The sequence below is a fragment of the Peromyscus maniculatus genome, chromosome 16, assembly GCF_049852395.1.
Source record: "Peromyscus maniculatus bairdii isolate BWxNUB_F1_BW_parent chromosome 16, HU_Pman_BW_mat_3.1, whole genome shotgun sequence".
NCBI lineage: Eukaryota > Metazoa > Chordata > Mammalia > Rodentia > Cricetidae > Peromyscus > Peromyscus maniculatus.
Window position 1 is genome coordinate 30307609 of NC_134867.1, and position 25418 is coordinate 30333026.

Here is a 25418-nt window from a genome sequence, read left to right on the forward strand (position 1 = left end):
ATGTGAATAAAACATGATCAAGGCAACTTATAAAAGAAAATGTTTATTATAGCTTACAGTACCAGAGGGTTAGAATCCATGATCATCTTGTTGGAGAGGACAGCAGTAGACAAAGACATAGTGCTGGAGCAGTAGCTGAGAACTCATATTTGATCCTCAAGTATGAGGCAGAGGGTACTAACCGGCCAGGGATTTTGAAACTTCAAGGCCCACCCCCAGGGACACACCTTCTCCAACAAGGCCACACCTCCTAATCCTTCCAACATAGTTCCATCAACTGCAGATCAAGTATTTAAATATACAAGCCCATGGGGGTGGAGCATTCTCATTTAAACCACAACAGCCTCTCTCTCTCTCTCTCTCTCTCTCTCTCTCTCTCTCTCTCTCTCTCTCTCTCTCTCTCTGTCTATATGCAGGTGAAGGAGTGAGGCTGCCAATTGCCTTGTAAGGGGAGGAGCATGTGTATTGCCCAAACCAAGTAGAATCCCGGTTGCTAAGATGTTCCTGATGATTGCCTGCCTCAGGGCCTGATAAGGGGTCTTGAGGTCCATTAGACTAGTGTTGTCTTAGCTCCTAGAGGAGAGGTGAAAGATTCTGTCCCATCGTGATGCTGTACCTCACCATAGGACTAAAAGTAGTAGAGTCACTGGTTAATCACAGGAACCAGAATCTCTGGAATGATAAGGTGAGACTTGCTTTTCTCTATGTTGAGGGTCTTTGGTATGTTTTGCAGTGAGGGAATGCCGATTAACAAAACATGAGAAAACAATCAGAAAACACTGTGGCTGGGTACCTGCCTGGGAGGAGTAGGTAGAATCCCACTGTGAGTGTGCCTTGTGTACAGTTTTGACATTTAGAAATACACTAATTTTCTATATATTAAAAACAGATTTAAATCAAGAAGGTTGGAAAAATTTAGCTGAAATGCCAACAGTATTTCAAATAAATAATTGAATTTTAAATCAATTATGTAACCACACCAAAAGGGTAGAATAACTAACCCAATTAATTTGATCACAATTTCTTCTTTATATATTAAACTCATCTGGTAGATTTATCCCCCCTCCCCCAGTTGTATGAGTGCAAGAATTCTGAAACTATTTTTTGTTGCAAGATTTTGGTAAGTGAGTAAATATGCTGACTGTGCTGTGAAACAGGGTTCTTTCTCCACAGGAAGACACAAACCAGGAATAGAGTCTGCAAAGAAGAGCCTTGTGGTCCTGAGTTGGAACTGGAGGCACCAGAATGAACTCTGGTTGCATCTAACAAGTAATGAATCACAAAAGCTGAAATTGTTTTCATATTAAAGGAGACTAAAGGGACTTGGCATACAATGTGAAATGTTGATGGAATAATTGATGTAACTGGCAGATGAAACAGATTTAAATGAAGCTGGGAAAAGTGGCGCCCATGCACCACCGCGTAAGTGTAGAGGTCAAAGGACTTTTTGTGCAGTTGGATCATCCTTACACTTGCTGAGTGTGTGTGTGACAAGCTGTGTTTGTATGGACAAACACCTTTGTTCATAGGCAGTGCATGAAAAAGGGTTAAAAGCAAAAATGTCCCCATAGTCCATGATGAAACACATTTTCCAAAACATTAAGAAAATTAAGTGAAAGCTGGCAAGTCTTTTCCACCCTGACAGGCCTCTCCGCCGATGCAGCAAGTCCAAATCAGACCAAATCAGGAAAAGCCCAGGTTTAATGGGTGAAGCCTTCCTGGATGATTCCAAGGCCCTCAGAGAGGAGAACAGGAGGAGAGACCGGAAGAACCATGTGTCTGTTTTCTGGGATGCAGCTTATATACCCTGTGGGAGTGGTCTTGAGCCTCTCTGGGGGAGGAGCTGTGTTTGGCAGGCTTTGAAGGGACAGGTTTAGGGAAAGAGATAAAGGAGGGGACATGAGGTGGATCTTCCATCAGAACATTCCAGACTCTTTGTGTATAGGGATGCCAGGGTGCCAAGGGTTGAGGTGGAGATCCTACCCAAACATTCCAGACTCTTTGGGTATAGGGTCACTGGTTCAAGTCTGACTACTTCCTGTGGGCATAGGGTGACGTGGAGAAGAGGAGTCGGGAGTTGGTGGCTTCACATTCAGCAGGAGGTATGAGGGGAGGAACATCCAGTTAATTGTCATCCAGGAGACCTCAGGCATCTGCTTCTTGAGGAAGCAAAGAAGGAAAGTTTGTATGAAAAAAAATAGATCATTAACATCTGCTGTGGGATGGTCTGTATGTCAAATTGCTGTGATTGGTCAATAAATAAAACACTGATTGGCCAGTGGCCAGGCAGGAAGTAGGTGGGACAAGGAGAGAGAAGGATTCTGGGAAGCGGAAGGCTGAGGCAGAGAGACCCTGCGAGCCGCCACCATGACCAGCAGCATGTGAAGACGCCGGTAATCCACCAGCCATGTGGCAAGGTATAGATTTATGGAAATGGATTAATTTAAGCTATAAGAACAGTTAGTAAGAAGCCTGCCATGGCCATACAGTTTGTAAGCAATATAAGTCTCTGTGTTTACTTGGTTGGGTCTGAGCGGCTGTGGGACTGGCGGGTGACAGAGATTTGTCCTGACTGTGGGCAAGGTAGGAAAACTCTAGCTACAAACATCTGCCCTAGTTGTACTATAAAGATGAATGTACAGAGCAGAAGAGGAGATAGGCCCTTTTTTGGGACATCTTGGAAAGCCAGAAGGTGGAGGGTCCCAACTGCTGAGCAGACCATGTATCCTGGATAGGTGCCCATCTGGAGAGATGGTACTAGCATGGATATCCCAGGAGCTTGGCAGCTGAGGGGGTGGTGAGGATCACAATATGAACGGAGAAGGGACCTCAGAAGAGAGAGTTAGGGGAGGTACCCGGCCAATGGAGGAGTTTGGGCTGGGAGGTGGTGATTGAGGAGGAAGGGCCTTCTGTAGAGGAGCTCAAAAGGGCTCAAACCTATAGGAGAGCGTGGAGTGGGCCAGAGTCAGGTAAGGGCAATGGGGAGAAGAGAGGGCCAAGATAACCCGAATTCAGTAGAGAGCTTGGTGAGATGTCATTTGATGAGTCCATTGGCCTTCTCAACCTTTCCTGAGGATAAAGGTGTCAACCATAGTTAGGAGGTAATGGAGTTCTTTAGATGTGGGCATGTGAGTGAAGTCCACCTGCCAATCCTCGCCTGGTTGGTGTCCTCGAAGCTGGTGCAGAGGCTGACATTTCTGGAGGGGCCCTGTGAATGGACCTGTGAAAAGCTCAGGAGAGTGTGGGAACCAAGGTGAGTGTAGCCCCCAAAAGGCTGAGAACATTGTGATCAAGCAGAGGTGCAGGGCAAGCAGGTATGACCAGAAGAAGAGTGTGAGAAGAATCACCCTGCAAGAAAGCAGGGAAGTGTCGGGGCGTTAAGTGGGAAGGAAGGGGTCCTGTCCACCCCTGTGACAGAAATTGGTGAGGGAACTGTAGGACCTGAGTGAGATATCAAAACAGATATCAAAATCGGTAGCTCCCGTGTCCAGAAGAAAGTCAATGGACTTACCCGTGACCCACATGTCACCCTAGGCTTGGAGGAGAGGGCAATGGGAGTCAGGAGGTCTAGGCCATGTCAGTTCTCCGCCAGGCTTAGCAGTTCTCAGTTGCCAGTGTTGGTGAGGCTGGACCACCATGGCATGGCATAGAGGACGAGCCTGCATGGGGGCATTCTCATTTCTAGTGCCCAGGCTGTCGGCAGACAGGGCATGGCCCCCTGGGTGACTGGGGGTCAGGGCAATACCATGACCAGTGGCCCTGCTTGCCGCCTTTGAAGCAAGTTTTTGGCAGAGTTGACTTGGGCTGAGCTCCAGTGGGATGGAGCCTCGTGGCCGACTTCCCTTGTACCCCTTGTGGGGGCCCCGGTGGCCTGAGAGCAGCTGCTAAGGCTTGGGCTTGGAGTGTATTCTGTTGCAGCCTTGTCTGTTGGGTTGACTTGGCTGTCATTCTTGAGCATTAAAAACTTTAAAAGCCATTTCACAAATTCCTGTAGGGGAGCTTGGGGATCCTCCTCAGCCTTTAAAAAAAAAATTTTTTTTCCCCCGAATATCTGGTGCTGACTGAAAAAATGAAATGGGTGGGCAGGCAGGAGTCTGGTGAGACCGAGTATAAGAAGAAACCAGGGATGATTTGGAAGCATTAGGCCGGTGTGTAGGTTGAGGCATTGGGAGATGGGGGAGAGGAGTGGGGTGTGGGGAAGGGGAAGGCAGGAAGGAGGGGAAGGGGAAGGAATTTAGTTTTAGATTTGTGGACCCAGAGGAGGGGGTTGGGTAGGAGTTTGGGGGAAGTGAGGGGGGGGCGGGGTCAGTGTCTCTAGCAGTGAATGGACCAGTGCTGTGAGACATTGGCCCCTGTAGGGAGTGCGGGAACACAGAACCCCAGAACCGTGGACGTAGGGCAGTTCTGTCCAATTATATCAGATAGTCCCAATTTGAATAAATTTTGTAAAAGACCTCGTAGGGGCGTTTGGGGATCAGGCTTTGAATGGCAAGTGCCATTTCTCAAGTCTACACTGGGGACCTGAATGAAGCCTAGCATAATGCATCCACTATGATAAGTCTTGGGTCAAAAAACGGGGTGTGTGTGTTGGGGGGGGGCGGAATTCCCTTCGACAGAAAGTCTTCTGGAGAAGGGGTCAATGGAACGAAGGCAGTCCTTTGTTCCAGAGGGGGTTGGATGGAGCAAAGGCAGCCCTGTGCTTGGGGAATGTGGGGGCGACCTGGCATGGCCAAATCTTTGGCAGGACACCCCCAAAAAACAAAGAGGCCCTGGGCCTCCTAGGCAATGCCTTGAAAAGGGAACTTACCTAGCCGGGAGCCGATCTCAGTCTGGTGGAGAGCAGGTGTTGGAGAGAGGGGTATTTTCCCACCATGCAGCCCTGGGCCAGTGGGGAAAAATCAGCGCCCCCTCGGTGGAACCTCCAAATGATAAGTCTTTTCCACCCTGATAGGCCTCTTTGCTGACACAACAAATCCAAATCAGACCGAATCAGGAAAAGCCCAGGTTTAATGGGTGAAGCCTTTCTGGATGATTCCCAGGGCCCTCAGAGAGGAGACCAGGAGGAGTGGCCGAAAGAACCATGTGTCTGTTTTCTGGGATGTAGCTTATATACCCTGTGGGAGTGGTCTTGAGCCTCTCTGGGGGAGGAGCTGTGTTTGGCAGGCTTTAAAGGGGCGGGTTTAGGCAAAGAGATAGGGGAGGGGAGTTGAGGTGGACCTTCCACCAGAACATGCCAGACTCTTTATGTATAGGGATGCCAGGGTGCCAGGGGTTGAGGTGGAGCTCCCACCCAAACAAAAGCTACACGGCAGTTCCCTATATAAGTCTTCAGTACCCTTCCACCCTAAAGTTAAAGTCCAATCATGTTAAAGTCCAACAGCAAGTTAAAGTCCAATCATGTATCATATTTGAATTATTCTCTGTTTCTTGTATATGAGGAAAAAATGTTTCTCTGTGTTATGTTGCTGTATATTTCTTCTATGTTTTTCAGCCTATATTTTCTGTGTGACTGTTGTGGATCTTTAGAAAGCACATCGTGTTATTAAAACCTGTCTTCTTCTTGGTTATATTTATAAAAATACATGTTGATTGATTTGGTGTACATATAAAGCATTTACTTCTCAAGTATACTTGTCTCTTTGATGACCCTAAACATATTCTTATCACATATAATTTCCCAAAAATGAAATAAGATCTTACTTATCCCATAGCAAATATATAACATGGCTTTGGGTTGAGACATCAATTCTAGCAACTTTAGTGGCAATTGAGGGCAAATTTGACCTAAGTGATAATTTCTATGTAATATGTTGGGAAATTATCTTATTTCCCCAACCATGTTCATATAGGCAACTCAAGATTAGAACTTCTTTTAAAATGCTAAACACCATCAAAAATACATGCCTGGAGGCATCACAGGTATTTAATGTATCTTTGAGAAACATTGTGCAGTGTGTCATGTATGAATATATCTAAAGCATATTTAGAGGCTGTTTATTAGCATTATTTAGCATCTTCCATGGGGACATCATTGGACACTCAGTATCCAGTGATGTTCTCAAGGCTTGTAAAGTGAATTTTACACATGGGAAGGGCTGAAACTACGCTTTCCAGTTGTACTCCAGAAGAAAAACACAATTTTATTTTACCAAGCAACAGGGTTTAAAAATTCTCCAACCAAACCAAAAGAGTAGAGTTACATAATACCCGTCTCCCAGAACAGTTGACTGAGAGGCACAGACAAATAAGACCGTGTTAAAGTGGCTAACCTGAACACAACCTGGACACACTAAGAAAGGCTCGGAGCAGGAGGTGTAAAGATCGGTGAAGCCCAGACTGCCTGATTGTGCTGGACAAGGAGAAGGCATGCAGGAGGCCTTCTAGAGGAGACTAGGACTACTTCCTTATCAGACTGTGCATAGAGTGATGCCCGTTTCTAGTGAAGGGAAACTAACAGAATGTGAATATTGCATAGTTTATGTAGAAGGACAAATATAGAGTGTAGGCTTAGTCAGCACAAAGAAGGTCTTTAGTTAATCTTAGAAACTTCCTACTTAGTGACACACAAATAATCTTGGTGCTTATACTGGGCACAGTGTGCTTGGTAAAACCATCCTTTGGTGCTTGAAATAATAAAAACCAGGAAATATGTGCTCAACTGGCTTGGTTTTTTTTGTCATTATTGTTATTGTTTATTTTCCACTTTCTACACATTATTTGTTGTTCCTCGAGGAAGTTATTTTAAATTTTGCTTACATTGAAAGTGAGGACTATTCTTTTGCATTATTTTCAAACAAACTATTTCCAGTGTCCAATGTTTTATGGGGAAAGAACAAATGAGACAACACACACTTGTATGTGTGTCATGGAGGGCTTCCAGGAAGCTCCTATGGCTCATTTCAGCCATGCGACTTCAAAGACAGCAACAGCATTGTATGATGAGAACCCTTCATATCACATGAACATTTCTTTGCCTGTCGTAATTGAGGATTACCCCCACCCCAAATGGCAACTTGGGTAAACTGCTTCCATTGTATGGGCGTCTACTTGGTTTTCTCTCTGAGGCTGCTATTCAGTGTCAATCAGTGCAATGTCAAAAAGCTGAACATGAAAAGTAGAAAATAGTTTCAGAATAAAAAAATAATTCTGCCTTCTAATTACACTCTAATGTTTCCCCATTTTCACCAATACATACTTTAGCTTGCAATTTTTTTTGTCACTGTTTTTGAGAGAGTTTTATGAATTGCAGGTCTTTGCCTGCTAACTACTGTGTAGCTGAGAATGACCTTGAACTTGTCATCCTCTCATTTTCTCCTCCCATACTGCTATTGGGATTACAGGCTTGAGTCATGACTGTTTTTCTGCAATGCTGGGTTGAACTCAGGGCTCCTTGCATCCTAGGAAAACACTTTATCAACGGAACTATATCCCCAGGCCTCCATTTCTGCTTTTTTTTTTTTTTAAGTCTAACTCTTGCCAGAAGATTTGAACTGATGCTGGTTTCCAGGAATGGGGATAACGAGGGAAGGGAATGGAGATTTACTTTACTGGGTGCAGAACACATTACACCGATATTTGATTTACTGTATGGATCTCTGGGAGGCTGAAATCATTGCCTCTGTTTTATAGATGAGAAAACCAAGACTCAGAAAAATTAAGTGAGTCATCTAAAGCTGCAGGTATCAAGTGAGAGAGCTGAGAATGTTCCACTGAGAAAGGGTCTGAGCAACAGCCAGACTGCCCAAACCCAACACTTTCCCCAAATGCTTAGATTTGAGTCAATCTTAGCAGCCTTCTCACTTGTAATCCTCAACTTCTTTATGATTTTTCTAAGGGCTTTACTGTCTAAATCAAATGTGGGGGAACCAGTGCAGCCCGTGTGTGGCTGGGGCAGCTTTTGAATGTATTTTGAAGCCAATATTAAATGTTGTTTCCAAAAGGGGGCCATTTATTGAATCCCTGCGTGCAGTCGCACCTTGGGTTTTCTCTGGTGGTCTTCCTCGTAAGTAATGACAAAGTAAGACATAGTTTATTTTATGAGAACAGAGAAAGTCACAGCACAGGGTGGTCTTAAATTTCACAAAGCTTTTGTTAACATAGTTTTTTTTTTCCAGTCCTCAAAGTCACACTTATACGGATAAACAGAAGTTTTAAGAGTCATGTGTTTTCAATGGGCACAGACCCCACGGTAGGCAGTCCTCAGGATTTGCCACTCAGTCCTGGTAGCTGAACAGGCTAGATCTGTGATTCAACTCATTGGGTGAAGAACAGTTGCTCTCCGCCAACTGCCTCAGATTTTACTTTATGGATTTGAAATGTTACTAATAGCTGTATGATGGAATTTAACAGGCTTGCTGCTTTATGATTCATTTTTCGAACACATGAGAATTGACTTTCTTGCATTCCAACATGTATTTCCCTAGGCACGACTGTCTGAAAGGAATTAAACTCAACTAATATTTTTTTCTTTTTGGCTTGAAACATTCCCAGGGCTTTGTGAAATAGGGGCTCAGATTATATTTACAGCCCAAAGAAAAATCCATTTAAATGCATGTTACATTGCAGGGTCAGATAATAATTATGGCATATACCTACTAAGTTTGTTATGCTTGGATTTGTTTAAATAAATTTAAATAATTATTAACTGAAATACATTGTAAATTTAGTCACGATAGCTTCTATCTTTGTTTTTCATTAAATATTGTATTAATAGGAATTAAGATAATAGATGAAAGATGTGTTCTCAAAAGATATTTCAGTATCAATTTGAATCATTTATGATTATGGCATTTACTTTTGGTAAATACCAAAATTAATAACACTAAGATATTTATGTTCTTATCTGGGTGTAGACTTTTGTGTGTGTTTCCTAGTACTTTTCTTTTTTTTTCAATTTCCAAAATACATCAGCTAGTTGCTTCTTACCAGATGATTTTGCACTAGAGTTCTCTCTTAGGGCAACAGCCCTTATCTGTCAGAGAACAATCGAGTGAATTACCATATGGTTACAGACATGGAAGTAAAGTGTAACATGTTACTAGTTGTGCCCGCTGTGTACTGATGCTGTGTGCACCTAGCAGCAAAAAGTAGTGAGACCTTGAAAGAATGCATACGTAACAGGTGTAAACAGCTAATGCTCCAAGAACCAAGATAGATTCTACTGCAGAGTCTCCTTCCCCGAGGCCTGAAATTCCAGTCTCATTTCAGAGGAAGCCTGAATGAATGAATAGCAGAAAAGCCCACTTATCTGTTGTGCTGGTCGAATTTTCTAGAAGCCTGCTCGTCAGGATGCTGACCATTTGTGCACGGGAAATCCTCTTATCAGAGATATTCTATTAGCCACCCGAGGAAGGTGCCAGGGCAGGCTGCTGGTCACTGTTCTCTGTAGGAGCCCATTTGCGATTCTTTGGGCAACCTAGTAATCAGAGGTGCAATTTGTGGACAAGGCATATGGAAAGGGTAATGGCATGGGGCGTCAAGGTGCCAGGGGCTGGGATTACTGTGTGAAGTTGTAAAAGTCCTTAGCCTTGCAACAGCATGGTGGGAGCAAGATCTAGTGAAAGCTGTCTTGTGTCAGTTCCCTCAGGGTGAAGAGGAGATAACGATCTCTTACATTAAATAAAATGATTAAGCCAATCAGTAAATGTGTTGAAGAAAATTGGAGCTAAGTTTTTTTTCATGCTTGAGATATTATTTACAAATATATAAAAAGGAAGAATAAAATTTCTGTTAGATGGAAACAGAAATCTTTCACAGGGGAGTGCGTGTTTTCGAGATAGAGTTTCTCTGTGTAGTTTTGGTGCCTTTCCTGGAACTCGCTTTGTAGACCAGGCTGGCCTCGAACTCGCAGAGATCCTCCTGCCTCTGCCTCCCAAGTGCTGGGATTAAAGGCGCACGCCACCACCGACCGGCTGGACTTGTTTTTTTTTTAACAAACCTGCTGAGACTATCTAATGAGGAAACCACAGTCCTTTCAACAGTCAGTGACGGGATAACAATATCAGCAGCAAAAAAAATGAAATAACATTTTCAGTATTAGTGATTTAAATGTGAGAACGTGTAACTCTTGAAATATTGAGAGAGAGAGAGAGAGAGAGAGAGAGAGAGAGAGAGAGAGAGAGAGAGAGAGAGAGAGAGAATCCTTGGAAACCAGGAAAATGAAACTCTTCCCGCTTCTCTCCCCAGCACCCTCTACGGAGAGAACCATGGCACCAGCTGGCAAAGACAAAACGCTTGAGTCCAGATTCACTTTCAGAGAACTCCTCAAGAGGGTGAATTGAGCAAAGAGGTTTGCACAGTATCAGACAATATATTGTAGTTTAATATTGGTTGTGGCCTTGTCAAATATTATTTTTGATACGGACATTATTACATAATACTGTGGATCTGTCCGGAAGGGATTTTATTTAACAACATTGATGCCAGATCAGTTAAGAGTATGGATAGCCCTCATGTAGGTGAAGTTATGCAAATTTATGGCTCAGCCCTCTTATTAGTTGCAACCTTAGGCAAGATATATCACTTCTAGGCATCATTTTTCTTCATTCATAAAATGGGATTAAAGGGGAGTCTGCCTAGTTGGGGGGTGTCTGAAATGGAAACAGTGTGTACAACACACATATCTGCAGCTGGCACAGGGTAAGTTCTCAACAAACACTGAACCATTTATTAAGGCTTTAAAAAACAGATTTTACAGGTTTTTTGGTTTGTTTTTTTTTTGGTGTGTGTGTGTGTGTGTGTGTGTGTGTGTGTGTGTGTGTGTGTGTGTGTGTGTGTGTGGTGGGTTATGGGTATTTGTGTATGTCAAGTCCAGAAGTCAAGTTGAGATATTTTTCTTAATCATCCCTACCCCTTTGTTTGAGATAGGCTCTCACTATGTAACCCTTGTTCGCCTAGAATGTGCTATATAAACCAGGCTGGCCTCAAAAATCAGAGATCCGCCTGCTTCTGTCTCTCAAGTGCTGGGATTAAAGTTATGCGCCACCATGCTTGGCCTGAAAACCTTACTTTGAGATAGGATCTCTCACTCAGCCTAAAGCTCACTAGTTGACTAGAATAGCTGGCTAGCAAGCTTGAGTCCTTTTCTCCTGCATTAGGATTTTTTTTTTTTGTGTGTGTGTGTGTGGGTACTAGGGATTCAAACTCAGGTCCTCAGGCTTACATGCTACAATGCCAACACTTCACTGACTTTGTCGTCTCCTCAAAGTAAGTTTCTAATTGCTTAGAAGAACTGAAACAATTTGACTACAGAATATTTTCTTACAGATACAATCTTCTAAGAGCACAAAGTGAGGCCATTGAGACCAGTGTCCATTGACTAGTTCGTGCATGTAATTCTGACTGATAACCTTAAAGAATTTTAGAAAGGCAGGTTTTGGTTCTGAGTCAGAGTCACATTTTTGGATTTCTTATTGTGTCTTCCTGTATGTTCATAGGTGTACACAGGTGTATCAATTTATGCATGCGGGAGTCAGAAGTCAACCTCAGGTGTTGTTCCTCAGCATATCTTCAATTTGTTTATGAGACAGCGTCTCTCATTAGCCTGGAACTCACAATGAGGCTAGGCTGACTGGTTAGTGAGACTTAAGGATCCTCCTGTCTCTTTCTTCCCAGGGCTGAGAGTACAAGCACACATCACGAGGCAGTTCTTTCCTTCCTTCTTTCCTTCTTTCCTTCTTTCCTTCTTTCCTTCTTTCCTTCTTTCCTTCTTTCCTTCTTTCCTTCTTTCCTTCTTTCCTTCTTTCCTTCCTTCCTTCCTTCCTTCCTTCCTTCCTTCCTTCCTTCCTTCCTTCCTTCCAGGCATGAGGTTTTTGGGTATCGAGTTCAAGTCCTCATAATTGCAAGGAAATGAGTGTATGAATTGACCAATCACACGCCCTATTTTTTGGTTTCTTAATTCCAATATTGATTAATAAGAAATCAGTACAAAAATACTACTATAAGTAAGTGCAATTTTTAGGTAAGTCCAGACTATGGCCACATTGCTAGCTGCTTTTCTAAGTAGTCATAAATGTTACATGGAAAGAATTTAAATGTGATTTATAGAAAAACATCCCTTTCCTTTTGTTAAACAGAACAACTATGTCATCCCAAGTTTTAGTGGTTTTTTTTTTAAACAAATAATGATGTGCTAGATGAATTTTCAGAGCAGATTAACCCAATAGTCAATATATGACATGTTAAAATTGGACATAGTGTTTGGCCAAGTTCTCTGAATCACTCACAAACCTGGAAGAAAAATGGATTGTCTTCAAGATAATTTTAGTACAGTGTCCAAAAGAAACATTCTTGTAACTTCATAAAAAATATCATTGTTATTTATTGCAGATATTTTGAGAAGGTGACCAAAAGAAAATTACATTGTATTATACAGTGCATTTCTAAACACCCACTCAAATGTGATTCATTTAATCTGACAGCTTATTTCTCACTCAAGCTGCTCACTTTCTCTCTTCACATGTTTCATTTGGGTATCTAAAGTACCACTTAGTACCTCCCTCTCTCTACTCTGCACCTGTGTGAGGAAAAAAAAAAAGCCACACTTAAGAGCATCAAGTTTAAGGTGATTTTTCAAGTACAGGTGCTTTCTAGTGTATCCTTGACACTGAAAGTGAATCTCCAAACTTTCGAATGGTTTTGTGTGGTGGCTGATATTGGCTGTCAGTTCGACAATGTCTAGAGTCACCTGGGAGGAGACAAGCCTCTGGACGTGTCTGTGAGGGATTATCTAAGTTAGGTTAAGAGAGAGAGGAAGATGCACCTTGAATGTGGGCAAGACCATTCTGCAGGCTAGGGTCCTAGACTGTATAAGGAGGACGAGACCATTCTGCAGGCTGGGGTCCTAGACTGTATAAGGAGGACGAGACCATTCTGCAGACTGGGGTCCTAGACTGTATAAGGAGGATGAGACCATTCTGCAGACTGAGGTCGTAGACCATACAAGGAGGAAAAGCCAGCTGAACATGAGTGCTTATTGCTCTCTGCTTCATGACTGCAGACAATATGACCAGCTCCCTCATGTTCCTGTAGCCAGAACTGCCATGGTACAGTCAACAGTCCCACTGAACTGCAAGCGAGAACAAACCTTTCTTCGTTTGAGTTACAGTGTCAAGTATTTTGTCACAGTAGTATGTAAGTAAACTAGTTGGTGACGTGTTTTTCCCTTGTCACATGGAGTATCTCAACTGGAAAAATGTGAGTCACTCAGATTACCCTTTATTTTTTTCTACTGACCAGAATAAAAACAATTCGAAAGAAGTTACATAAATTCTACCGCAGGATGAACTATATAGGATACTGTAGGAGTTACTAGTTTGAAGTATTCATTTAAGCATCTCTGAATCTGAAAAATTAAAATGTCAATGAGAGTAGAGATTTTGATCTGGGCATTCTGTTTTATAATACCTGGACATACATGGACAATGATAAAATAAAATATAAGGTAGAATTTAGTTGTAATTGCTACCCACCAGTGTCCTGATCTTTCTTTCTTCCTCCCTTTCCCCCACCTCTCTCTCTCTCTTTCTTGTTTATTTAATGTATCTTTTACAGCATGCATTTTGATCCCATTCATTTCCCTATCCTTCCGCACCAGCCCTCTGCCTGTGCATGTCCCCCAAAATGAAATTTTAAAATTTAAAGGAAAAAAAATAAAATAAAATAAAAAGGAAAAACTTAAAAATATTGCCATGGAAGCTGCAGTGTGGCACAGTGAGTCGTGCTGTAAACATCTTTATCATTACTTGCAAGTATTCATTGCAAAGAATCATTGGTCTGATTTGAAGTCTCTGGTTTCTACTACCCTATGGGTCCTGGGCCCTCGCTAGGGCTCCTTCTGGATACTCTATTGTTGCCCTGTGTTGTGGAGATCCTGCAGCTTTGGGTCTGCAGGTCAGGTCTCTTCACGCATTCCAGCAGATCATAGATGGGATGGATGTTGGGGCAGGTCAAGTCATAACCTTGGGTCTGGGTCTGGGCAGCTGTAGGGTTGGTCTGCCAGATGTGCAATGGAGATAGCTCTCCCGTGGTCACAATTTCAGAGCTGCCTCACTCACACCTGCGTTAACATGGTTGGTTTCATTCTTTTGCCTTGGAGGGGTGCAGGGTCTGCTTTCCTGAGTGTTGAAGCTGGTGGGGGTCAGGGATGGCTCTCCCAGTCTTATGACCACAGGGCCAGCTCCCCCACCTGCCACAGGCCATGCCACAAGACAGATGAGAAATGCGGAGAGCTCTCCTATGCTCACAATTTTGTGGCTGGCTCACCCACACCTGCTATCACCATTGTCCTGATCGTTGAGAGACATTGATGTCTATGGAAGAAGTCATGGTCAGGAGGGATAAAGTGAAAAATCACTCTGTGGAACAATCTCAGAGAGAAGAGGCTTATACAAGGAAGCCATTAAAGAACAATGGGAATGGAATTATCTTTTTGCCTCAGTAGTGATTTTTTGGGTTTGCCAAAGCATAAATAGCCATGCTAGCAGCTATGCCTTGACATGGCAACAGGTTTTGCCGTATCTTCAAAGGTCCATTGTAGCTTACTATTATATCTCAGTGCTACAGTTCCTGCCAATAGGAAACCAATGCCCTGGTTTTCTGTCTCCTGAGCTGGTTGCTTTCCATGACCTACAATGTTTTCCCACAAAGTCTTCATCATTTGCTTTTGATGCAGCTCCCATATGGCTGTCCATCATCATTAGCAGATGGAAGCCCGCCTCCAACCACACGCCTTCTTCAAGAGTTCACTTTTGAGACTTCACCTTACCCACTAATGACTTAATGTCCATTAATCACTTAGCAGTCTTGTAACAGGTGATTGTTTCCTTTGGCCAGTCATTGGCATCCATGTTGACTATTTCCAATGGTACATGTGTCCTCATACCTCAGACTGGAAATCTGGGAGAGTGGCAAGAAGCGAGCCATCCTGTTAACCAACACTGACCCATGAAATGGCTTATGAATGCTTAGTGCCCTACTGGAATCTTTAAATTGAAATTATGTGAAGTAATATATTTCTACACTTTTAGACAAACATTTATTAAACCAACCCTGAAGGAGATACACCACGATCCTTGCTTTCAAATATGTCTGCCAAAGAAATGTGATCTTTTTGTGTCCTGTGTCTTGCAGAATGGCAAAGAAACCTGGCCTAATCACTCTGTTGGCTACACAGCTCAAAATTGAGGCCTGTCTGGTTTTATCCACTTGAACAGTTGTGTTCTCTCCCTCTTGGCTATTCTTGCCAAGGAAATTTCCTCAACTATTTTCATTTTGGTCTGTAGATTACTTTAACCTTTTAAATGTGTTTCTTTGGGGCTAGAGAGATGGCTCAGCAGTTAAGAGAACTTGCTGTATCCACATCAGATGGCTTGCAAACACCTGTACCTACAGCTTCAGGGTATCTGATGCCCTCTTCTGGATCTTTAAGCACCTACATTCATGTGGTGTACAAACATATATGTAGGCATACACATACACATTAAAAAAACTTGAAATAAAAAGACTTACCTATTTTTTTTTTAGCTTGGGGAGATAATGTATACATGAGGTTATGGTCTCCAGATGCTGCCTGCCTTTCCAGTTTACTTCATTTTCCATAAGGTTAAATCTTTATTTAAATTAAGACAACCCTGCCCCATGAAAAAAATCATTTCTATATTTGTATTTATAGTGCACCAACTATAGTTTCAGCAATTTGTTTCTACATGGTCCTGATTTTTTTCCCTAAATACAATTTATGTTAAGAGACATACCTTTTCTGGGTACATTCTATACCCACATCTTTACAGTATTTATTATTATAGTTTTACTCATAGTTTTGCAAAAGCTAAAATGCCTAAACGATTTATGTCCTGGGCTCCTCCATGTTATTCCCAATGGAGACTCTGGTGGAATCACACAGTAGAAAATCAACAAGTTGGCATCTTTTTTGCCCTCAAAATTTACATAAACACTTTCATTTCATCCTGGACTACGTACTTCTGTCAAACAGAATTCAGTGCAATCTGAGCACAGTGCCAGTATAAAAATCCTGTGCTGGGATTCTTCTCACTCTGAAATGCTTTCTCACGTACTTTATTCAATAATACCCACATGGGAGCTGGAATGATGTCTCAGTGATTAAGAGGGTTTACTGCTCTAACAGCGGACCCTACTTCAGTTCCCAACACTCACACCAGGTGCCTTGCAACTATATATAACTCAGCTCCAGGGAATTAGACTGCCTTGATATCCCTGGGTACCTGCACTAACATGTACTTACCCCTACACAGACACACATGAGTACACACATTGAAACATAAAAATAAACATGAAAACCCATGCTTATACGATCACTTCACTTCCACTGAAACTAGTAGTTAACTTTAATTTATCCCTCAAAGTTCTTCCAGAAGAGGTCTTCAAGGGTTCCCTACAAATAATTATTTCCCATTTAAAAATAATCTCAGGAAAGTCTAAGTAATGCAATGATCTAGTTAAGTGTTCCCTACAGAAAAATCATTATGCTTACAACTCTACTATACATGATGTTCCTTTTCTAATTGTAGACTGTCACCTTTGCCATCAGCATTATTTCTCCGGTCGTTATTCATTGGCTATGTATATGCCAGACTCAGTAGAACTGACTGGATTATATGACGGTGGTTTACAAAATCAGTGTAGTGTCATACCTGAGACTTCTGGCTTTGCACAGCAACTCAGTGCCAGAGTTATTGTTGCTTCTCTGGCCTCCCTTTCCTTTTATACCAAATTAAATATTAAGTTCTCAAACGATGATGGCCTTGTCAGAAAACCATCAGCACAAATTCTAGACAATTACTAGAAACCTGTTAGGCTTTCAGAACTGTTCAGTGTAGAGGAAGGTGAATGGGGGAAGTGTATGCTAAGCCATCATGAACTAGGAAGGTAAGACTGGGGCTGAGCATCGCAGAGCAGTATCTGCTGTGTTGGATTGTTCTAGACAATTGAAGATGACTGATTTAAAACTTTTAAGATGAATCAACTCGTAAGTTTAATAAATCTGGAAAGATCTATTTGTGTTGGACAACTTGAATTTCTATAGTCATATTTGTGACACTGAGTTAAAAACTTTGTAGAGCATGGTGGTAGTTTGGGGTAAAGATCTCTGGGTTAGATATCAAGGCTTTTTTACTGAGTCTCCAAAAAAAAAAAAAAAAAGGTCTCAAAATAATTTAAGTATTTCTGTGAACTGTAAAATACTCGAATTAATTGACATCTTGGGATTTATTTACACGAACTCAGGAATTTACTTGATGTTAGAGTTTAGGCTAATGCTTCATATTTTCTTTCTTATACCATTGTTCTTTTTTTTTTGCAAACATCTTTATGTTGAATTATAATTATAGCTACTTGCTGTCAATTAATGCATCCACATTTAATTAAGATAGAAACTAATCTTTCAAAAATGTGAAAATGTGTAGATATCTGTAATTTGCTTAAAGTCAGGGCTAGAAATGAGAACAGAACATAGTACATGTTGAGTATGCAATGTGCACTGTCCATATTCAATACGAAACACAGTACAAAATCCAGATCATTTTAAGCAACAAAACTGATGTCTTAAAGTTTTGGAGAGTCCACAATATTTTTTGATTATGAACTATTATTTTATTTTCTTTTTCTCAGAAAACCTTAACACATGCTAGCTCTGTGCATCTAGAAGTCCTGTCGTATGGAACAAACTACCTCTGTTTACTACCTCTGTGTCCCATAGTGGTTTGTGTTTGGGGATGCTTTCATTTTTAGAACACTGATTCATATCTCATGGGACCCCAGAACTCTAAGTAACATTCTTTGGAAAAGATGACATGCCATATGAGTAAACATAATTTATTGTACATAAGAGGTGCACATACATACAATAGCAGACTACACTGTCTGTGGTTAAATGGGACCTTGTCTTGGTGTATGCTATATACTCTGAAAGTTTATGGCTGAATCCATTGTCTGGAATATAGTAGGTACTTGACAAATTATCTTTGGAAGTGAACTCATTGTAACATGTAAACCTTCACTCTCTCCACCCAGAGCCTTCAGCAGCTAATTTCCTATAAGCTTTCTTGAGGTTTTTTCATGTGATTGGATAGGAAGTCAAGTTTATGATGACCACCTGTGACTGGAACTCTGCTTGGCATATTTTACCTTATCATGTTACAGCAAGGAGCTTCTTTTTGTGGTTGTAAAACACTGCCTAGCGTGAAACCCTAGCACGATGAAGCAGACACTGTAGCCATTAACCATGAGAGGATTGTTTTCTCAATGTTACTTATCCTCTGCCCATGTTGAAGACTACATTCGTCTCCAGAGTCCGCTGCGTTCCCTGGGCCCCACGAGTTTCTGGCACTCTTATGTCTCATGAGTTGTCTTTTCTTAGAATTTGATCCTTGTAAGAAGTTACGTTTGTGTTTCCTATTTCCTTGGGACTCATACACTCAAGTCTACTGAACATTTTGTTATTTAAAAATCTACTATTCCTTTTCTTATTTATATAAACATATAATTTTTAATTATCACATATTCATTGCATGTAGTGATGGATATAAAGACACATTCATACAAGTATATCATGTACTTTGAGCATGGCTTTTCTCCTCTAATTCTCCTCACCCCTTCCACTATTCTGTTTTGTTTACCCAGGATCACTTTTACTTTAATGCAATCACATATATCTGTGTAATCACAAACATATTCATGTGATTATATGTGTACGTATAAAATTATATACCTTTATAGAGAATATGTATAAAATTATTTACCCACATAAAATTTATATGTATATATATATATATTTCATGATATTTGTCTTTCTAAGTCTGACTTATTTTGTTTAATACAAAGATTTCCAGTTAATCTTGATTTCCTGCAAGCAACATAATTTTGCTTTTCTTTATGACTAGATTAAGTTGGCTGTCTGTTTATAATGACAAGTTCCTGTGTCCGTTCATCTATTGACAGACACTTGGCAAGTTTGAATAATGATACAATAAACAATGATATGCAGTATTGCTATGTTATTTTGATGTATAGTTCTTCAGATAAATACATAGGGGTGATACAGCTGAATCATGTAGTAGTCTACTTTTAGTTTTTGAGGCATCTTCAATACTCAATTTATTATGGCTAGGTTGATGTACATTCCTCCAAGCAGTGGACTAACATGCCCCTTTCCCTGTATCCTTGCCAGTCTTTGTTGTTGCCTGTCTTTTTAATGAGAGCTGTTCTGATTAGGGTTTGATGGACTCTTAAGTCTAGTCTTAATTTGTGTGCACCTGGTGTTGAAGGGCAATGGGTGTTTTCCTTAGATATTTATTGCACTTCATCTTTTGAGACTTGTATGTGGGTTAGGTTCTTAATTGATTTGATTGTTTGAATTTTTGTATTTAGTTCTTTGAGTTCTCTAAACATCTTAGATATTATCCTATAATATGTATATCTGGAAAATAGTTTTCCCAGTCTGAGGACTTGCTCTCCCATTGATGGTTTCCTTTGCTGTTCAGAAGGGTTTAAATTTATGCAACCCCACTTACTGATTATTGGTTTAGCTTTTCAAAAGGTCTTTTCTATAGCTGTGTCTTGAAGTTTTCCCTGTATTTTTGGTCTTATATCAAAGTCTTTGATCCATTTTGAATTGACTCTTGTATTGGGTTAGATATAATAGTTTCATTCTTCTACTTGTGAATATTCAGTTTTCTTAGTACCATTTCTTGAAGAAGTTGTCTTTTATTCAATGCCATTTTCTGGACATATTGTCAAAAATGGTGTGGCTCAGCCAGGCAGTGGTGGTGCACACTTTTAATCCCAGCACTCGGGAGGCAGAGCCAGGCGGGTCTCTGTGAGTTCAAGGGCAGTCTGGTCTACAGAGCAAGATCCAGGACAGTCACCAAAACTACACAGAGAAACCCTGTCTTGAAAAACAAACAAACAACAACAACAACAAAAATGATGTGGCTGTAGCTCTGGCGATATTTCTGAGTTGGTCCTATGTGTTTTCTGGTGGCATCTACCCAGTCTCTTAGTTATAGAATCTTATTGTCTGTGGTAGTGATGATTTGGCTTCTTGCCTTTCTTTGTATGCCTTATATTTCCTTCTTTTGTCCTATTGCTCTGGCTAAGCCTTTGATCATTATGTTCAACAACAGTGAAGAATGTGAGAATCCTTGTCTCATTCTTGATTTTGAATGAAATGCTCTCAATCCCCGTCCACCATTTATTACATGCTGGTGGTGCTGTTTTGATTAGCTTTATATGGGGTATGCTACTTTTTTCTAGATTCTTTATTGTTTTTAATCATGAAGAGAGGTTAGCAAATCATTTGTTGAATGGATCATGTGATTTCTGTCCTTTAGTCTGCTCGTGTGAAATATTACATTTATTGGTTTGTATATATTGAATTACATTGTATTCCCAGATGAAGGCAACTTGATGCCTATGAATCATCTATTTTAAGTGTTGGACTAAGTTTGACAGTATTGAGATATTTTTGAATCCATGCTCATCCAGAAGATGGATTTATAATAAATTTTTGTTAGGTCTTTAACTGGCTTTGGCATTAGTCTGATGGTAGCTTTGTAAAATGAACTTAGTAGGATTCTTTCCCTTTCTATTTCATTGACTAGTTGAAGTACATTGGTGCTCTTTAATGATTTGTGAGAACTGAGTAGTGAATCTACCCGAGACTGGCCTTAATCTCACTGCTGTTGTAGTTCTGTTTAATTTGTTCACATCCCACTGGTATCATTTTTGTAGGTGGCACATGTCAAGAAATTAATTCATTTCTTTTAGGAATATAGGTCTTTCAGAGTATGCCATAAATCTTCTGAATTTTATTGTTATCTGTTATAATGTCTGCTCTTTCATCTCTGATCGTATTAATTTGAGTCATCTTTCCTTTCTTAGTATAGCTAGGAATTTATCAATCACATTTATCTTTTCAAAGAACCAATTATTTGCTTCATTGATTATTTTTTTTCATTTCATTTCATCAGTTTCTGTTACGATCTTCATTATGTCTTTGATTTTGGGCTGGGCTTGCTCTTGTTTTACTAAGATCATGGGATGAATCATTGAGTTATGTATTTGCAATTTCTCTGACTTTTGTAATATAGCCATTTATAGCTATATTTTTCCATTTTATTACCACTTTTCTTGGTTCTCTCAGATTCTGGCATCTTGCATTTTCATATTCACTCAATTCTATGACTTCAAATTTTCCCTTCTGATTTTTCTAATGACCCATTTGTTAATCAGTCATTTAATTTTCAATGTCCATAATTTTGCATATTTTCTGTAGTTTCTCTTGCAGATTAGTTCTAGAAAGAATATAAGAAATCGTTTCACTTTTCTTGAATCTGTAAAGATGTATTTTGTGTCTTTAAACATGGGCTACTTGGAAATGTTCTGTAGACTGCTGAGAAGAATGTATATCCTGCAATATTCAGGTGGAATATTATGTAGCTGTCTGTTAAGTGCAATTAATGCGTAATGCAATATCATTTAATTCATGTTTCTTTCCTTATTTTTTTGTGATGATATGTACATTGGTGAGAGTGTCTATTGAAGTCACCCTCCATTATTATGTTGATACAAATTTATGCCTTTATATAAAATAGGATTTGTTTTATAAATTGGATGCACCAATGGTCTGTGTACATGTTCAGTACTGATATATGCCCTTGATGGATTGTTTCCCTAACATCAATATCAAGCAGTCTTATTTACCTCTTCTAATTTTGTTTTAAAGACTATTTTATTAGCTATTATTTGAACTGCTCTGTTTTTTTCTGGTTTCATCATCTTAGAATTTTTTTTTACCATATTTTACTACAAGACTATGTTTGTCTTTGCCAGTAACGAATTATCTTAGTAAGCTTTCATTTCAGAAGTGCTGATTTTTTGTTAATCTCAGCCAATTCTTCAGCCCCAGCTAATCAGCACACACAGATTTTTAATTCAAAACATGACACAAACAGTCCAATAATGTCTTTGCTTCCCTCTAAAACTTCACTAGTTGACCTTTCATTATCTGAATTTCCCTCAGTGCTATCTTCCAAGTTCCTGCAGAAGCTCATTGATCTCTGAGCAGCCAATGGAATTTTCAGCCCCTAACTTCAAAATTCTCTACCTCCTTCCATATGTTCAGTTTCATTAAAACACCCCACTCCCGGAGTCAGTTTGTGTCTACTTTGTTTCCCGCTGTATGACAAACACCACAAGCAAAAGAAACCTGTGGAGGAAAGGGCTTATTTCAGCTTTCATGTTGTCATGCATCACCAGCAAGGGAAGCCCAGGCAGGAGCTTAAGGCAGGCACTAAATCAGAGAGCATGGAGGAACACTGCTTATTGGCTTGCTTCCAGGGCCATGTCCATTTACATTTTTATTAGCACAGGTCAACCCATCTAGAGAAGTTACTGACCACGGTGGACTTGGCATGCTCTGACTGATCTGAAGTAGAGACTTTTTCAACTGAGGTTCTCTCTTCCCGGGTGTGTCAAGTTGACAATCAAGATTAACCACCACAGGAAGTGTTGAAATATTTTTATTTTCTTTCTCCTGTGCTTTGTCACCTTTAGACCTTCACTATTCCATAAATATTTAAATATATTCTTGTTTTCATACTGCTCTATCATAACCCACTCTTGTTTTTCCACCTATGCTGTTTTATGAATTACCTTATGTGCAATCCACATACATTCTCTCAGTCCTGCTTTATTCCCTTCTACTCTTCTCCATTTTATCTCTATATAATTTTTATCATTATTTTCAATAGCTTTAAACATCTTTAGACTTTATTTACTTTGACAATATCCCAGTGTTTCTTCCTTTTAATTTACTTTATCTCCTCTATTTTATCTGTTGCTTTTCTAGTATTTTAAATCTTGTTCAGATTATTTCCTTTCCATTTATATCCTTGGTTACTAAAACCATAGTCAGTACTTAGTATAGGCTGTACAATCCTTCTTTTTCTTCTCTGAAAACCTTATTGGAGTTGAAGGGGCAATTGTTTTGAACATTATTGTGTTTTATTAACAAGCTTATGCATCAGCTTTGTTTTATCTATCAGTGGTTGCTTCTTCAATGGTATTTCACTAGTGGAGTAGTGATAGGACTGTCTTGGAGACAAACAAGAATGGAAAGACTACTGTTTATGATGATATATTTGTGAGTCACGTTGACACAGAGTAGACCTGCCATGGCTAATCTTGGTTGTCAACTTGACACAACTGAGGAGAGTGAAACTCAGCTGAAGGATTCTTTCCATCAGTTGGCCTGTGGGTATTTATGTGAGGGCATTTTCTTCACTTCTAATTAATATAGGAGGGTCCAGCCCACTGTGTTCGGTACCATCCCTAGGCAGGTAGGCCTTTGGAAATGATAAAAGTAGATTATCCTGAACCTAGAAGAAAGCTGGTAAGCAGCGTTCCTCCATGCTCCCTGTTCCAGTTCCTGCCTCCAGGTTTCTGCCTTGGCTTCCCTCGCTGATTATGGACTATAACTTGTAAACTGAAATAATCCTTTCCTCCCCAAGTTGATTTTGGTCATGGTGTTATCACAGCAATGGAAAGCAAACTACAATACCAGCCAAATAGCTCTTCTTTGCGTATAGCATCTATTAATGTCTCTCCACTTTCTGGGTTGTGTAGAGAATTTAACTCCACTGGTGCCAGAGATGCTTACTTGGACTTTTAGTTCAAACTGATTTGATTATATTGCTTGGTATTCAGTATCTCAGTGGAGCTCAAGAGAATGCTTATGAGGTTAAATGTCTACCCAGGCATCAGCAATGGCCAACCCTCCTTTGGGAGTTTCTTAGCCTTTAGTATAGTCCGTTGCTTTTGAATACTTCTCACCCACTCAGTTCCTATTTCCCATCTACACTGAGTGATCCCGCTTTCCCCATGTAAATTTTAATGTCCCAGGGCCTGATATGGCCATACTGAGTCTTACATTCACTGAAGTTGGATATTCATATCTTACTATGATATGAGTTGCCTTTCTATCTAACAACTGTGCTCCTAGCGGGAGTAATTTTACTCCACCTAGTTTCATCGGAGTGGTTATGTGATACTGTGGACCTGTTACATAACTCTGTGTATAAGGGACAAATATTGATTGCATACAGGACACTAATCGGATGATGACTTCCATATGGCTCCTAACTACTTGGGTGATGCTCTCCCTTTGGTCCTTTGCTAAGCCAATCCCGCTTCTATTCATTCAAGTCTTAGTCTCTTGCCCCTTAGCAGTAAGCTTTTTAGTCTTAATATTTTGTTTTCTTCATGTCTGATATCTGTGATTTATGTTCATTATAGGTGATGGGACCTTTAGGCTTTAAGAATGTGGTTGTGTAGTTTTCTACTCTTTGGGCAGAGACATTCATTTTTAGAGTTTCTCATGTTATCTGTTCTCCCCTTATACCAGATTTAAAGGAAATGATATAGGATAGAAATGGTTGATTGCTTCCCAGGGTCTGCTTCAGAAAGCTTGTGGCTTTGTCATGTGAGAGTTCATTTTTCTGATGTCTTTTCTTCTAGACACTTTCTTTTTCTCTTAGTTATATATCCAGAGTAGGTAGAACTATTATCCCTTCTTCTGTGCATAAACTCCTACAGCAAACATTTGTTTAATGTTTATAGATCATTGAAATGTTCATCGATCTCTACAGAGGTAGAGATGACCCCAAACTGTCTCCTGGCCCAATAATGAAGTGTATTAAAACTTATGGTGATATTTTATTTGTACTGACTGAAATGTGATTTTATTTGTATGTTAATAAATAAAGTTGCCAGGGGGTCAGAGCTAATAGCAAGCCATAGCAGAGCTGGGCGTTCGTGGCACACGCCTTTAATCCCAGCGCTTGGTAGGCAGAGCTAGGTAGATCTCTGTGTGGTCAAGGATACAGCCAGCATTGGAGACACACGCCTTTAATCTCAATACCAACCATAGAAGATCTGGAGGTCTGTACAAACAGGCAGTGATGAGGCAGTCATGTGGTTGGGTTTACAACCAATGAGAAGGCAGAACAGAAAGTCTATATAAAGATAAACACAGAGGAAGTAGGTCTCTCTTGGCTCAAGAGGATAGCTGCAGCAGATGGGTAAGGCTCTTAGCTCTGATCTCTTGGCTTTCTTCTTTGCATTGGTTCTGTGTTTCTTATTTAATAAGATGGTTGGTTACATCTACAAAAACTAATACCCATAGTTCTTCATGAGAACAGGTATGCTCTAACTATACACAGATGTCTGTTATCTGTTATCCCAGAGGACATCTGGGAATGGTGGCAGATGCTCATCATTTCAGTTTTTGGGAGACTGAGATGGGAGGATCACAAGTTTGAAGCTAGCCTGGGCTACATAGTGCCACCCTATACAAACAAACAAACAACAAATAAAACCTTCAT

The 25418-nt window shown here is 40.4% G+C and overlaps 1 long non-coding RNA gene across 1 annotated transcript in view; it reads left to right on the forward strand.

Annotated features, from left to right (window-relative positions):
- Positions 1 to 625: 625 nt before the first annotated feature.
- LOC143268963 (uncharacterized) overlaps positions 626 to 25418 on the forward strand; it is a 50542-nt gene continuing 25749 nt past the window's right edge. Inside the window, exons 1-2 of the long non-coding RNA XR_013045214.1 lie at positions 626 to 685; positions 1174 to 1422. This is a non-coding gene — a long non-coding RNA (uncharacterized LOC143268963). The remainder of the gene's footprint in view (positions 686 to 1173; positions 1423 to 25418) is intronic.